A 14,394-nucleotide genomic window follows, 5' to 3' on the forward strand; every position below is an offset into this window, starting at 1 on the left:
TTTTTGACAGAGAAGCCAAAACTGTACAATGGAAAAAAGAAAGCATCTTCAACAAATGGTGCTGGCATACATGGATGTCAGCATGTAGAAGACTGCAAATAGATCCATATCTATCACCATGCACAAAACTCGAGTCCAAGTGGATCAAAAACCTCAACGTAAATCCAGCTACACTGAATCTGATAGAAGATAAAGTAGGAAGTAGCCTAGAATGCATTGGCACAGAAGATCACTTCCTAAATGTAATACCAGTAGCACAGACATTGACTCTACTTTTAAACTAAAAAAAAATAGAAATGATAGGATAAAAGGGTAGATTATTGAATCCACTTTTAAACTAAAAAAAGCTACTCGTCTTAAATGTTTTACATTGGTATGAATTTTTGTTTATTGATACAAATTTAAATTAATTTTGTTATACTATGTATGTTTTTACTCTTGTTTGGGTATTGTTTCTGCAGCTCATTTAAAATGTAATGTATCATTGAGAAATACAGATTAATAGTCTTCTATAAGAGTCAAACTTATAGTCATATTAGGTGTGTTTTCAAGGTCATAAACAAATATATTTAGATAGATGAATGGTCTTCAAACATTTCAAAGACATACAGAATATGACATTTAAAATATTTTAATAAAGTAAGGCTTTTCATGACAGTGAGACACATCTGCTCCTGATAGTACCAATTTGCTTGAAAGGAAGATGATGGGCATTAAAGAAACTCCATATGGAGTTTGATTTGTTTATGGCAAAAGCTAGCCATTTGGGCAAAGAAACTGCCCTCTCCTCAATTGCTGACAGTATGCTGTCCAACTGGACAAGCAGGACACAAAGAAAAGAGATTGCCCAACTTTGCCAAGACAAGGTAGAACAGTCCTTCAAAATTTCCTGCTTCAGAGAAAAGTCTGTCAAATGATCTAGGCCTGTGTGCCAAAATGAATGCCCCAATGCTACAGAAGAACTTTTGGTGACTGTCCAGGCAGCCAGATGTCCCTGTCATTAGGTAACATTTCACCCTTCTGGGGTCTTTGATGGAGTAAAAAACTAAATAATTGGACTTAAAGTTTTCATGAGTTATGATAAAAAGGTTAATTGGGTATAAAACTTTATACTCATAAAGATAAGATAAATAGTATTTTCTCTAAATTTGCCAGATACATATTGACTGGATATTGTTACTGCTATTCTTACTTAGTAGCTGTTTTTGTTGTATGTAATTTTACTATGCTAAAGTTAAAACCTTCCCTTTAATTAGACAAAAAGGGGGAAATGCTGTGGAATAATCCTTCTGTGTGCTGTAAATATATATTACTCTCACTGGTTGATAAAGAGCTCACTTTCCTATAGCTGGGCAGGAAGAGATTAGGAAGGGCAGTCAGACACAGAGAGAATGCTAGGAAGAAGAAAGGCAGGGTCAGAGGAGATGCCAGCAGATGCAGAGGAAGCAGGATGTGTAGAAAATAAGATAACAAGCCATGAGCCACGTGGCAGAGGGTAGATAAGAAGTGTGGGTTAATTTAAATGTAAGAGTTAGCTAGTAACAAGCCCAAGCTATCAGCCAAGCATTTACAATTAATAATAAGTCCTTGTGTAGCTATTTGGGAGTGCTGCTGGGATAAGAAACTATAAATTGCACAGACCTGGGTAAACTTTAAATTTTTAAGGGCATTTTTTATTAATACAACAGGTCTTTTACCTGATGAAAGAATAGACACTGTGCCTGGATCCAACACATGACACTGGTGGTGTAGGAACAGAACACAAATTAGACTTTGTTGAGCAGGAAGCCAAGAGTTCTTTGCTTCCAAATCCTCATTTCTTCCTGGACCATGGATGGCATCAGCATCTCCTGTCCCCAAAAACATATAACTAGGCAAAGGACCCAGGTAAAGCATAGGTCTTCCTTGCCCCACTACACAGAAAGCTTGAGCTTTCTTATCAAATGCCCTTTATGTAACTGACAACAGCATTTACAACTTTCACAGAGCAGGGGAAAGATAAACACTTCTTATCAAACAATATTAAGCATCCATAAAAGCCATCTTCCACATGGTACCAGTTCACAGGGACCCCCTGGTCTTCCAAGCGCTTCTTGTAGAGCAAGACATCATCCCGGAGGATGTCATTCTCACAACTCACCAGAAATGTCTTAGGGAGCTGAGAAATGATCTTGTCATCTGCTAGGACAGGGGAAATTTCTGCACTCCAAACATGTTTGGTTTCTAGATAGGCAGCCTCATTAAAAGGTGCAAGAAACTCCGGTTGTGGATCTTGGCTCCAGAACCTTCTGGGGATGTTGTCAGAGCTGAGTCATTTCCTATATTTCTTCCACTTCTACAGTGGTATAACAGCACCTGTCAACATGGCATCTTTCCAAGAGAGGTCAATAGTCAGGTATTTACATATACAATTAAACATCATGTCTCTGGTGAGGAATGGCACATTTTTGCTCTGCTGATGTGATGGTAACTGAAAATTGATAAAATTCACAACTGGTTGAATCAGGACTTGAGCTTGGATCTGGGGTAGACTGGGAATGCTGGGTAAGATCTGCATGACATTGGCCACAGCCCAACCTCCAATACTCTCTCCACAGAGAACCACCCGGGATGGGTCCACCCCAAAGGATTCCAGGTTCTTCAGGAAGTAGATGGAAGCATTCAGGCAATCATTGGCAAGGACAGGGTGATGGTAGTCAGGAAGCTTGCGGTATCTAAGGAGGAAAGAGCAAACACAGCAAGCTTCTTTACAAGGAGGTCACTGGAGGCCATTTCAATCATCGTCATCTACTCTCCAAAGGACCAAACCTGACTCCATCCTCAGAGTGATCCTAACAAGTAAACATGGCAACCCCCACTTTTCTGTCATGGATTTGAGGAACCATGAGGATCAGGGATCCCAGGATGCTCCATTCCCACCAACACTGTGCTTCCCATAGATGAGCACACCCCACACAGACTATGGAAAGTTCAAACATCATTGTCTTAGAAAACCAGCAAAGATCCAGGAAAGGCTACTGCAGCCTTCTGGTCCTACCTCTTCCTGGATTCATCTTTTCCTAATGTGATGGGCACATGGTAAGCACTGTTAAGAACCAACCCTTAACACACTTTAAATCTACACCAGTGTTTATAATGAGGCATTTGTTCTTTTTTTCCTGAGGTTAAACAAAAGTTTCAGGAGATTAGGCAATTGGACTCCTTAGTGAGGAGTTCAGACTCCTGCACAAGGCTGCTTTCAGAAAATGACTGTTAGTCAAGCAGCCAGCTAGACTTACAACAACACTGATTACTTTGAGCACCATACAAACACTGAGGAAACGACGCAATAATTGTGGCCACTTGCCAGTAAAACACAACCCAAGCTCTTGAAGTTGCAGCACCAGCCAAAAGTGTTTCAAACAATTTGAATTACACTTTCCTTCCAATATGAACCCAGAGAATGGGAATATCCCAGGTCATCTGCCTAGCAGAGGGACTCTGGCCTAGTACAAAAGGGACAGTAGAATGATGCCTCTCATAAACACGATTGTATATGAAGGTCTGCTGACACTGGAGCAACTCTCTTTTCTGATTAGATTAGCAAGCTGTTGTGCTCATTGTGGGAGCCAGCTGGGAGGCATCTCCTTATGTTGGCTGCCTCCTAGGTTTCCAACATTAGACCTAACAAACAGCTCTGACTAGAGGGTGTTTTCTGGCTGCTTTTGTAGAGCAGACCGAGCAGGCCACCAGAAAGAAGTAGTGGTGACAGTGACAGCAGAGAGTGCAGAACCACAGAAGAGCTGAGCCATGACAGTGGTAGAGCCACAAGGGCCACTGATGGTTTGACAGCGATGATGACTGGCCCTTGGAAGAAGCCGGAAGCCTTGAGAACAGTGGTAGCAGCGTCACAGGAACTACCCAGTGTCCAGGACAGGAGCAGAGGTGAGGCCTCAGCAATGGCAGTGACGGGGAGCAGAGAAGCAGTGTTGACAAAAGAACTCAAATCCAACAGCAGACAGACAGTAGGGGAGACAGAGGCAGCAGTGGCCACAAGAGTAGCAAAAGCAGGAGAAACAGCAACCGTAGCTTTAAAGGGCAGAGGGTGTTAGACACTCCATGTCAGGAACTGTGAATGAGCTATTGTCAAGGCCTGGGGAATTCTGACCTCCTAGACCTACAACAGGAGGCGTATATACAAAACACCCTAAGGTCAGGGATTCTTTCCATGATCTAAAGTCAACCAGGCCATTCCCAAGCACGTATAAGTCACCAAACGTCTCAGGCCACTCACCCCACCATCAGTACCACTGAGTCTGTCTTGTGGGCCAGGAAGCTGCCTATGCTATGATAAATGTCTGCAAGAGAAAACACAGGCCAAAGCAGCCGTGAAAAGCATGACACTATCAACTGTAGCCCCAGGGACAAAAGCTGCTCTGATGGGCCTGAGTATCTGTCTCCATTCCTCTGACATGACCATGGCCAGCTCTGCAAGGCAAAGCCATACATCATCCCCCATCTCCTGAATATGGCTTCAGTGGACCTTAAGGCTCACTTTATATGTCATTGGATTTTCTAGTAGGGTCAAATGAGGACCTGGAAGATTTGTAAATCTGAAATGGACAAAGTAAAGATGTGTATGGCAGGACAGGCCTAGAATACTAATAATTTTATATATTTGTATTAACTAGGAGATAAGTGATGGCTAGATGGGACAGGTAAGTCAATAAAATAGTATATCTGAAGTCCTAGGAGACAATTCTGTTAAAGTTAGTAGGTACCACATGCCACCTTTATCACAGAATATGCCAAATGTTTCCCCAACTCAGCCCTGTCTATTCACAGCTGCTGACATACAGAAGGGCTGGACAGCCTTGCCCATCATCTACCCAAGCTATCCAATCTCTCTGATTCAGCATCACGGGGAAAAGAACTCAAGCCCCACACTTTTGTCTTTTTTTTTCATACCTACCACTAAAGAACATTTTATTTAATGGGTTTTTTTTGTTCTGTTTTGTTTTTTTACTTGCTTGTTAGCTTGGCTTTTTGTCCAGGGGCCCCAGCTGACCCCAAACTGGTAAACCTTCTGCCTCAGTCTTCCAGAATGTTTTTTAAGCCTGAGCAAGCAATAAGAAGACCAACAGTCAGCAGCTCAGTATGTCTGCTATGCAGAACAGTTCAGAGGCTGAAGCATAGTAAGGGCAGGAGGCACAGGTGACCGGTGGACAATATGGTCTAGGGCTTAGGGAAGGCTGGAGTGATGAGAATGGCCTGAGGTATATTTTTTAAGGATTGTTCTAATGGATAGAGAGGACCAGGCTATGCAGTGAGAATTGGAGCAAAGCTACCACTTTAGGGGTGCAGAAATGAGTGTGGTAGTGAGCAAGAACAGACAGGTTTTCGTCATAGTGGCCCAACCAAGCTGAGGGAAGCACACGAATTTGGGATCATCATGAGACAGACAGAAACAGCTGATGCCTCTGAATCAAAAGGAATGGGTGGAAGTACACCCAGCAGCAGGACAACCACAGGGGATGCTGCTGCCCCGACCTGGACTTAAAGTACAATAGAAAACATTGTCGTGGAGACTATACCATTGACTGCTATGAACCCAAGCCTTCAACCCATCCTCCCTAACAGAAGTTCCAACTTCCGCTTGTCCCTCCTCCCCAAAGAGATCCTCATGGGAATATGTGAAAGACTCTACCTGTTGTGAGGACCTTCCTCTCCCATCCCACATGGAAGCTACTCACTCAGGCTACCAAACAGGGTGCCTCCTCCATGGTAGAAGATGATACCTCGCTGGAGCTTGGAGGACACTGCCTTGGGCTGGAACAGCCTCACAGGGATTGTCCCAAAATGCATATTGGTCACCACCAAGGTAGGGTCCTTCTTTATGACCAAACTATCATGAAGAAACTAGATAAATCTTGGCATGGAGCAAATTCTCAGCTTCTCTGGTATATCCCCCTGTTGGGGGCAAAAGAAGGAAAGTGAGGTGTAAGAGAGTGCAGAGTGGGTGTGTAGACACGGAAGCCACCTAGTATTGCTCAGGTGTACTTACCATTTCTCATCTGCCTCCTGTATATGCAATAGACTCAAGGGGACATAACTGGCTGCAGGCTTTGCCCAGAAATGGGACTGGTTTTCAGAACTTTGATCTCAGAATTCCTATTGAATGATGATGTTTCTGTGATACGAGTGTCTGTACCCTCTGAACTCGGGTTGAAATGCAATTTGTCATTGTTAAGAGTTGGGCAGTTTGAGTGGTTCTGGGGTGGTATTCTTGTGTGTGGACTAAGTCCATTATTGAGGAACTTGGATGAGTATCTCCAAAGCAGACTCTTGAGAAGTGAGATTCCTGGATATTCTGTTTTACACAAATGCTGTGGGATGGTCTGTATGTCAAGTGTGTTGCTGATTGGTCAATAAATAAATCACTGATTGGCCAGTGGCCAGGCAGGAAGTAAAAGTGGGACAAGGAGGAGAATAAAGCTGGGAAGTGGAAGGCTGAGTCAGAGAGACACTGCCAGCCGCCACAATGACAAACAGCATGTGAAGATGTCGGTAGGCCACGAGCCATGTGGCAAGGTATAGATTAATGGAAATGGATTAATTTAAGCTGTAAGAAAAGTTAGCAAGAAGCCTGCCACGGCCATACAGTTTGTAACCAATATAAGTCTCTGTGTTTACTTGGTTAGGTCTGACGGCTGTGGGATTTGTTCCGACTGTGGGCCAGGCAGGAAAACTCCATCTACAAATGGCGCCCAAAGTGGGGCAAGAGTTTCCACCTAAAAACTGAGAAAAAAGATTCTAAAACGGAGCTAAAAACAGTTCCTAATTGTCTCTCTCAAATGAGCGGCAGCTGCCGGTTTGAGCTACTTGTGGGTTCCTAGTGTGTGCGCTCGACCTGCAGTATGGCAGGAATGAGGCCTCTGCAAGTGGCACATTAAGCTGCGTGGTGGATTTGGCCTTTGCTGGTACAAAACAAAAAAAAAAAGGTTTCTGGGCTGTACGCTGATAAAAGCATAGACCCAGGATAGCTCCCAGAGCTGGCGGAAAACGTACTACTGCCATGTTGGGAAGCTGAGGTGGGCGGAGCCAGCAGCCACAGCTGCTGCAGTTTAAAGCTATAGATTCACAATAAGACAGATTCAGATGTAATAGTTTACAATGTGTGTAAAATATACGTAGGCTTGAAAGAGACAAAAAAGGTGATATATACAGTTAGAGAAACAAATACATAGTTTTAAAAAATAAAGTCTTTAAAGAGACAGTAAAATTAATATAAAAAATAAGCCACATTAAGATGAATATTACACAGAGAATCTGGATTGTGTTGTCGTTGGGATTTTTAACTGCAGAAAAACATTTGATTGTAAAAGCTGTTGAGTTATGCCAAAATGTATATTTTAAAGGTACCTTGACTTCAAAATTTGGATGTAAGGATGTGTTGCTTTGGAAAGGAGACTCTGCTTTTGTTCCCACAGAAAGCCAGAGGCTATGGATTTGTTCCAGATTAAGATACATCAGGTTTGACCAGCCAAGACGCCCTGAAAGGTCTCCGATGACACCATGGCCCAGATGATCCAACATCCAGAATGGTTTGAAGGCAACTGGCTCAGATGATACACCCTCATGGACTATTCCATAATCCTAAAATTTTCTTTGTGTCCCCATAAGATACAGCACCCACCTCCAGCAGGAGGTAGTAAGAGAAGCTACGCCCAAATTCCCAAATTATATGTAATTTTACTTTAAGGTTAAAACCTTCTTTTTTGAGAAAAAAAAAAAAAGAAAGGGGAAGTGCTGTGGGATGGTCTGTTGTTGCTAAAGTTTTCCTGCCTGGCCCACAGTCAGGACAAATCTCTCTCACCCGCCAGTCCCAAGCCGCTCAAACCCGACCAAGTAAACATAGAGACTTATATTGGTTACAAACTGTATGGCCGTGGCAGGCTTCTTGCTAACTGTTCTTACAGCTTAAATTAATCCATTTCTATTAATCTATACCTTGCCACGTGGCTTGTGGCTTACTGGTACTTTATATCTTCCTTGTCCTGATGGCGGCTGGCAGTGTCTCTCCCACCCAGCTTCCTGTCCTCTCTATTCTCCTCTCCGTTAGTCCCGCCTATACTTCCTGTCTGGCCACTGCCAATCAGTGATTTATTCATTGACCAATCAGCAACACATTTGACATACAGACCATCCCACAGCACTTCCCGTTTTCTTTTCTTAAAAAGGAAGGTTTTAACCTTTACACATCTCCAAAGTCAGCTTGGTATATTTGGGAATTTGGGTGTAGCTTCTCTTACTACTTCCTGCTGGAGGGGGGCGCTGTATCTTATGGGGACACAAAGAATATTTTAGGATTATGGAATAGTCCATGAGGGTGTATCGTCTGAGCCAGTTGCCTTGAAACAGTTCTGGATGTTGGATCATCTGGGCCATGGTGTCATCGGAGACCTTTCAGGGGGTCTTGGCTGGTCAAACCTGATGTATCTTAATCTGGAACAAATCCATAGCCTCTGGCTTTCTGTGGAAACAAAAGCAGAGCCTCCTTTCCAAAGCAACATATCCTTATATCCAAATTCTGAAGTCAAGGTACCTTTAAAATATACATTTTGGCATAACTCAACAGCTTTTGTAATCAAATGTTTTTCTTTAGTTACGAATATCAAAGAGAACATAATCCAGATTCTTTGTGTGGTAGCCATCTTTACGTGGCTTATTTTTTTATATTAGCTTGAGCCTATTGCTTTGAACTGCAGCCTTCTAAGCCTGAAACGGCGCTGGTGCTGTGGCTGCTGGCTCCGCCCACTTCAGCTTCCCAACATGGCAGCGGTATGCTTACTGCCAGCTCTGGGAGCCATCGTGGGTCTATGCTTTTATCCAAGGAGCATGTAGCCCAGAAACCTCTTTTTTTTTGTTGTTTTGTACTAGGAAAGGCTAAATCCATCAAGCAGCTTAATGTGACACTTGCAGAGGCCTCATTCCCGCCATACCGCAGGTCGAGCACGCACGCTAGGAACCCGCCAGTAGCTTAAACCGGCAGCTGCTGCTCATTTGAGAGAGACAATTAGGAAGCTGTTTTTAGCTCCGTTTTAGAATCCTTTTTTTTTTTTTTTTTTTTTTAGTTTTTAGGTGGAAACTCTTGCCCCACGTTGGGCGCCATTTGTTGCTAAAGTTTTCCTGCCTGGCCCACAGTCAGGACAAATCTTTCTCACCCGCCAGTCCCAAGCCGCTCAAACCCGACCAAGTAAACATAGAGACTTATATTGGTTACAAACTGTATGGCCGTGGCAGGCTTCTTGCTAACTGTTCTTACAGCTTAAATTAATCCATTTCTATTAATCTATACCTTGCCACGTGGCTTGTGGCTTACTGGTACTTTATATCTTCCTTGTCCTGATGGCGGCTGGCAGTGTCTCTCCCATCCAGCTTCCTGTCCTCTCTATTCTCCTCTCCGTTAGTCCCGCCTATACTTCCTGTCTGGCCACTGCCAATCAGTGATTTATTCATTGACCAATCAGCAACACATTTGACATAAAGACCATCCCACAGCAGTCTGTATGTCAAGTGTGTTGCTGATTGGTCAATAAATAAATCACTGATTGGCCAGTGGCCAGGCAGGAAGTAAAAGTGGGACAAGGAGGAGAATAAAGCTGGGAAGTGGAAGACTGAGTCAGAGAGACACTGCCAGCCACCACAATGACAAACAGCATGTGAAGATGTCGGTAAGCCACGAGCCATGTGGCAAGGTATAGATTAATGGAAATGGATTAATTTAAGCTGTAAGAACAGTTAGCAAGAAGCCTGCCACGGCCATACAGTTTGTAACCAATATAAGTCTCTGTGTTTACTTGGTTAGGTCCGACGGCTGTGGGACTGGCGGGTGACAGAGATTTGTTCTGACTGTGGGCCAGGCAGGAAAACTCCATCTACACACAGACACACTTGCATTTCCACCAATGCATGATACATGACCTCATTTCTAACACCATGCACTTGACTTCTCAAACTGCAAAACCATAATACACATTAACTTCTCTGGTCTGTGGTACTGTTAGAGCAGAAGAGAAAATACTAAAACTTTACCAGAGATAAAACCCAGTGTGTGGATGTGTGCAAAGAAGTCCCTGAATGGAACAAAGCCAACTGTGAAAGGCAAGGGACATAACTTCATTCATTCTTTCCCTCTATTTGGGACTAGTTATACTTGACCTGTAATGCAAAGACAATTTGTCATTACATCAGCACTCATCATTGTAAGTCCAGAGCTCTGGGTTATGAAGGATTCCCTAAGCACTGTTTGTGTTCAATGTGAAGGAGAAATGTGACTTATGTGGCAGATTCCATAGTGGGTAATCAAAACACAGGGCTGAATATTTACCACAGGTGTTTTTGTGATAATATATATACACTAATTATAAACAAGTCAATATATTTGCCAATATAAACTATATTGCAGAAAACAGTACAGGGTGTTGCAGTATATATGCCTTACAAGAGGTAAGGGCTGGCATTGGGAAAGGGAAGAATATTAACTGTGTACACAGGTCACAAGCATGCTTTCTGAGTGATTGATGCTATATTGTGATAGTGTTAATTATCAATTTGTTAAAATCTAGAATATGAGCCTCTGAGCATGACTATGGTGGATTGTCCTTGTTGCATTAATTCTGGAGGGAAGACCCATTCACTGTGGGTGGCACTATTTCCTTGCTGTGCTCCTGAACTGTGTATGTGGAGGAGAAAACATTGCAGTGTGTGTTCAGTGTTCTCTCTTCCCACTTGTGGATGCTTGACCCACTGCTTCAAGCCCCTGATGCCTTGACTTCCCATCCATCATGGCCAATGAAAGCAGAATAGATGTACACCAGACGGCATGGACAGGAATTTCTCATCTCTCTCCTCCTTCCCAAATGTCTGAGGAATTCACTGTAGACTTTCTGGTCACTGCTGTGTCTCCACTAAGAGTTAGGACATCTGACATTAATTCAAATTCCCTGCCTCCCATATGAAGCCAAACCAGTCTTGGACAGCCAACCTAGCTGTCCAATGCACCCATGCCGAAAAGCTACCTAAATATATCACATGGGTGATTTGATAAGCAAACAATGCCCGCTCTGTGCTCGGGACAAGGCTGAGAAAGTAGTCCCTAGCCTCAGATCTCACATCAATATAAAACACTTGGAGATGAGAAATTACGAGGAAAGGAGAAACAGGCTGTTGTTGAAGGTGTTCTTAGACCTCTCAGGGTATAAGCTTTCAGCTGGTCTGAAATTGCTTTCTCAGTTCTCAGGAAAAAGGCATGGTAGGCTGTAGTGGTGATGCATATCTGTCATTTCAACCCTCGGGAGAAGGAAGCTGAGGGATTGTGTGTTCAAAGCCAGGCTAGGCTACAACGTGAGACTCTTCCAAAAAGTGGGGTGGGAGGTGGGTGACAAAGAGAAAAGGGGAGGAAAGAGATGGAGGAATAAAAATGAAAGGAAGAAAGGAAGTGAGGAAGGAAAAGAGAGAGAAAAGGAAGAAACAGGAGACTTCCCCCAAGTCAGTCTTGGAAGAATACAGAAAGGATGGGATGGAGAATGGAGGAAGACGAAGAGAAGGAGAAGGAAGCAGTGAGCTACAGATAACACCTTTAACCCACAGTCCCCCCATAACAGCAGACTCACCAGTGTGAACACAAACAGTGCCAGACATTGAATAACCCTGAACTTGACTGGATGCTGCAAGGCAGAGGGGATTTCCACAGTGAGAAAGTGCTGAATGACAACCCATACAAAGACTCCCAGGACAAAGGTAGACAGGCTTGCCAACAGCACCAGCCACAGAGAAGTCATGATCCTGAGGCCCACAGGACCTGCTCTTCTGAGAAATTCCCTTGAAAATATGTGTGAGGAGCACCTGACCCTGTTTTACGGGCTGTTGCCTCTACACTCTCCTTCCAGAGTTCATCTGACACATGGTCTGACCTGTCCACTTAGATAGCCAACCAATTGGAGCCAGAAGAACTTGTTCATCTAGTAACTAATGGACCATGAATCATACCAAGGACTTGAGAGGGGGCTTAAAAGAGTATCAGGATAGGACTCTTCCTACACTCCAGCTCCATAAAGTCCCAGAAGGAGGTTTGATATGGGTCATATAGACTCCCTCACCCAAGGCCTGGGATGAGCCCATTTTAGCACCAAAGTCTGCCTAAGGTAGGCAAAATCCTTCCCATCCCCAGCTCCTTGGTTCCATGCTCTCTCCCTATTTAGTTCTTCAATGTAGAATGCAGGGTCTGCAGAGACTTCTCTGGTTCTAGATGTCAGTTTGCATGGTTTTAAACACTTCTTTTTCTGCTTTCTCGGTCTGTGAGCTTCCCATTGTATGAACTTTTCTCTGAGCAGATAGAAACAAACGCCTTCTCATCACCAATAGGCACCAATGATGGAAACAAAAGCAATCACACCCAAGAGTAGTTTGGTGAACCTAGGAGTTTAATTGGTGTTATTTACAGGAACATGGGTAACTTATGGGTGGCTACAGTACTGAAGAAAATAAAATCTCTCTAAGCAACCGTTAACTGCTTTTGGGGAGGGGAGATTCTTCATGAGCCTCTCCCCACTCCATGACAGAAAGTTGAAAAACTCAATCTTGCATAGGTCTCCTTCAGAATTCCAGCTCCTGATAGGTCTAGAGGACAGTGGCCATGTCATGCTACAACAGTCTTACACATGCTATTAATTTTCAGAAAGTATAAGGTGGCGATGATGAAAGTTCCCACTGGGGAGAAAATATTCAGAACTCAGAGAAGGCTCTGACACACAACAAATTCACTGCAAGTGTATGTCAAGCCTATTTTCAAAAATGGTTCTGATCATTACCCTCCCTCCTGGAAAAAGAAAATTGTATGCAAAACATTATCCACACACCATTCTCAGAGAAGGAATCAGGCTGGATGAAGTCCAGTTCCTTCTGGAATCACGGGACCCAAAAGATGGACAGTCTGTCCAAGGACTCTCAAGCTGTATGACCAACCCCAGATGTGGCTAAAGGTCTGCCTAATGCAGAGGCCAGAACAATGGGGCAGGATCTAATGGCTGGAGCCTTATACAGGCTGTATCCTCAGGGTCTAGGGAGGGTTTGATAGAAAAGGCCTAGAGAGTATTCCTCTTGTGTATTCACTTGTGTAATTGTCATTCAAAAGCACATAATATTTACCATCAGAACTACTTCTAAGTATACAATACAGTAGGCATTAACTAAATGGATCATACAGGACAGACCTCTCTTAACACTGACACTACACACCTTGAGCTCCCCTCCCTCCCACACAACCATGATTCCACTTTCTAAGAGTCCGCTGGCATAGACACCTCATAAATGCAATTACATAATGTTTGCCATTGCCCAACTGCCTCATTACACTTAGCATATTGTCTCCATAGTCTTTCCATCCTGTAGCATATGGCAAGGCTGCCTTCTTTTTAAGGGCTGAATAGTTCACTATATGCATACCACATTTCCTTTCTATTCCCCATGAAGATCCTAAGGATGGACACAGAAGTTATGTACCTGCTAGGCAAATGCTCTACCACTGAGCTACAGCCTACCTGTTTTCTTCATCCATTCATCCATGGACAGACATTCATGTTGTCTCTACCTTTTGGGCACAATGAATTGTGCCACTGTAAATGTATGGGTATGCAAATGTGCACTTAATGATAGGTATATAATTTTTTTTAATTTACTTTCTGTGTATGTATGTGCTACCCACAGTGAACATGCAAAGTTCAGAGGACAAATTTTTGAGAGTTGCTTTTCACCTCCCACCTTGTTGAGGCAGGGTCTCTCCTGTTGTTTGTGCTAAGTACCCCAGGCTACAAGTTTCCAAGCAATCCTCTTGTCTCTACTTCCCATCTTACCGCAGGAGTGCTGGGATTACAGATGCACAGTACTGCCTCCAGCTTTTTTTTTTTTTTTTTTTTTTTTTTTTTGGTTTTTCGAGACAGGGTTTCTCTGTGTAGCTTTGCGCCTTTTCCTGGAACTCACTTGGTAGCCCAGGCTGGCCTCGAACTCACAGAGATCCGCCTGGCTCTGCCTCCCGAGTGCTGGGATTAAAGGCGTGCGCCACCACTGCCCGGCGCCTCCAGCTTTTTATGTGAGTCCAAGGAATTTAACTAAGATCACCAAACCTGAGCAGTTAGTGTTTTTACCTGATGAACATCTCAAAGTCAACACACCCAAGTAGCCCAGCCCCCAAATCAGGGTGTCAAACATCTCTAGCACTTCTTCATCACACATATACCCCAGTCCACACATACCAAAGACAGCTGCTCTCCTTACAACAGAAACAGTAGGTGTACTGTTGGATTCTGAACTGAATATTAATAGACTCATGTAGAGTACTTTCTACTCAGTCTTCCA

General features: G+C 43.5%; 1 pseudogene; it reads right to left on the reverse strand.

Annotated features, from left to right (window-relative positions):
• Positions 1-1,926: 1,926 nt before the first annotated feature.
• On the reverse strand, positions 1,927-11,825 carry LOC128097538 (arylacetamide deacetylase-like 4; annotated as a pseudogene).
• Positions 11,826-14,394: the final 2,569 nt, after the last annotated feature.

This window comes from Peromyscus californicus, unplaced genomic scaffold, assembly GCF_007827085.1.
Source record: "Peromyscus californicus insignis strain IS unplaced genomic scaffold, ASM782708v3 Scaffold_5__1_contigs__length_169319896, whole genome shotgun sequence".
Classification (NCBI taxonomy): Eukaryota; Metazoa; Chordata; class Mammalia; order Rodentia; family Cricetidae; genus Peromyscus; species Peromyscus californicus.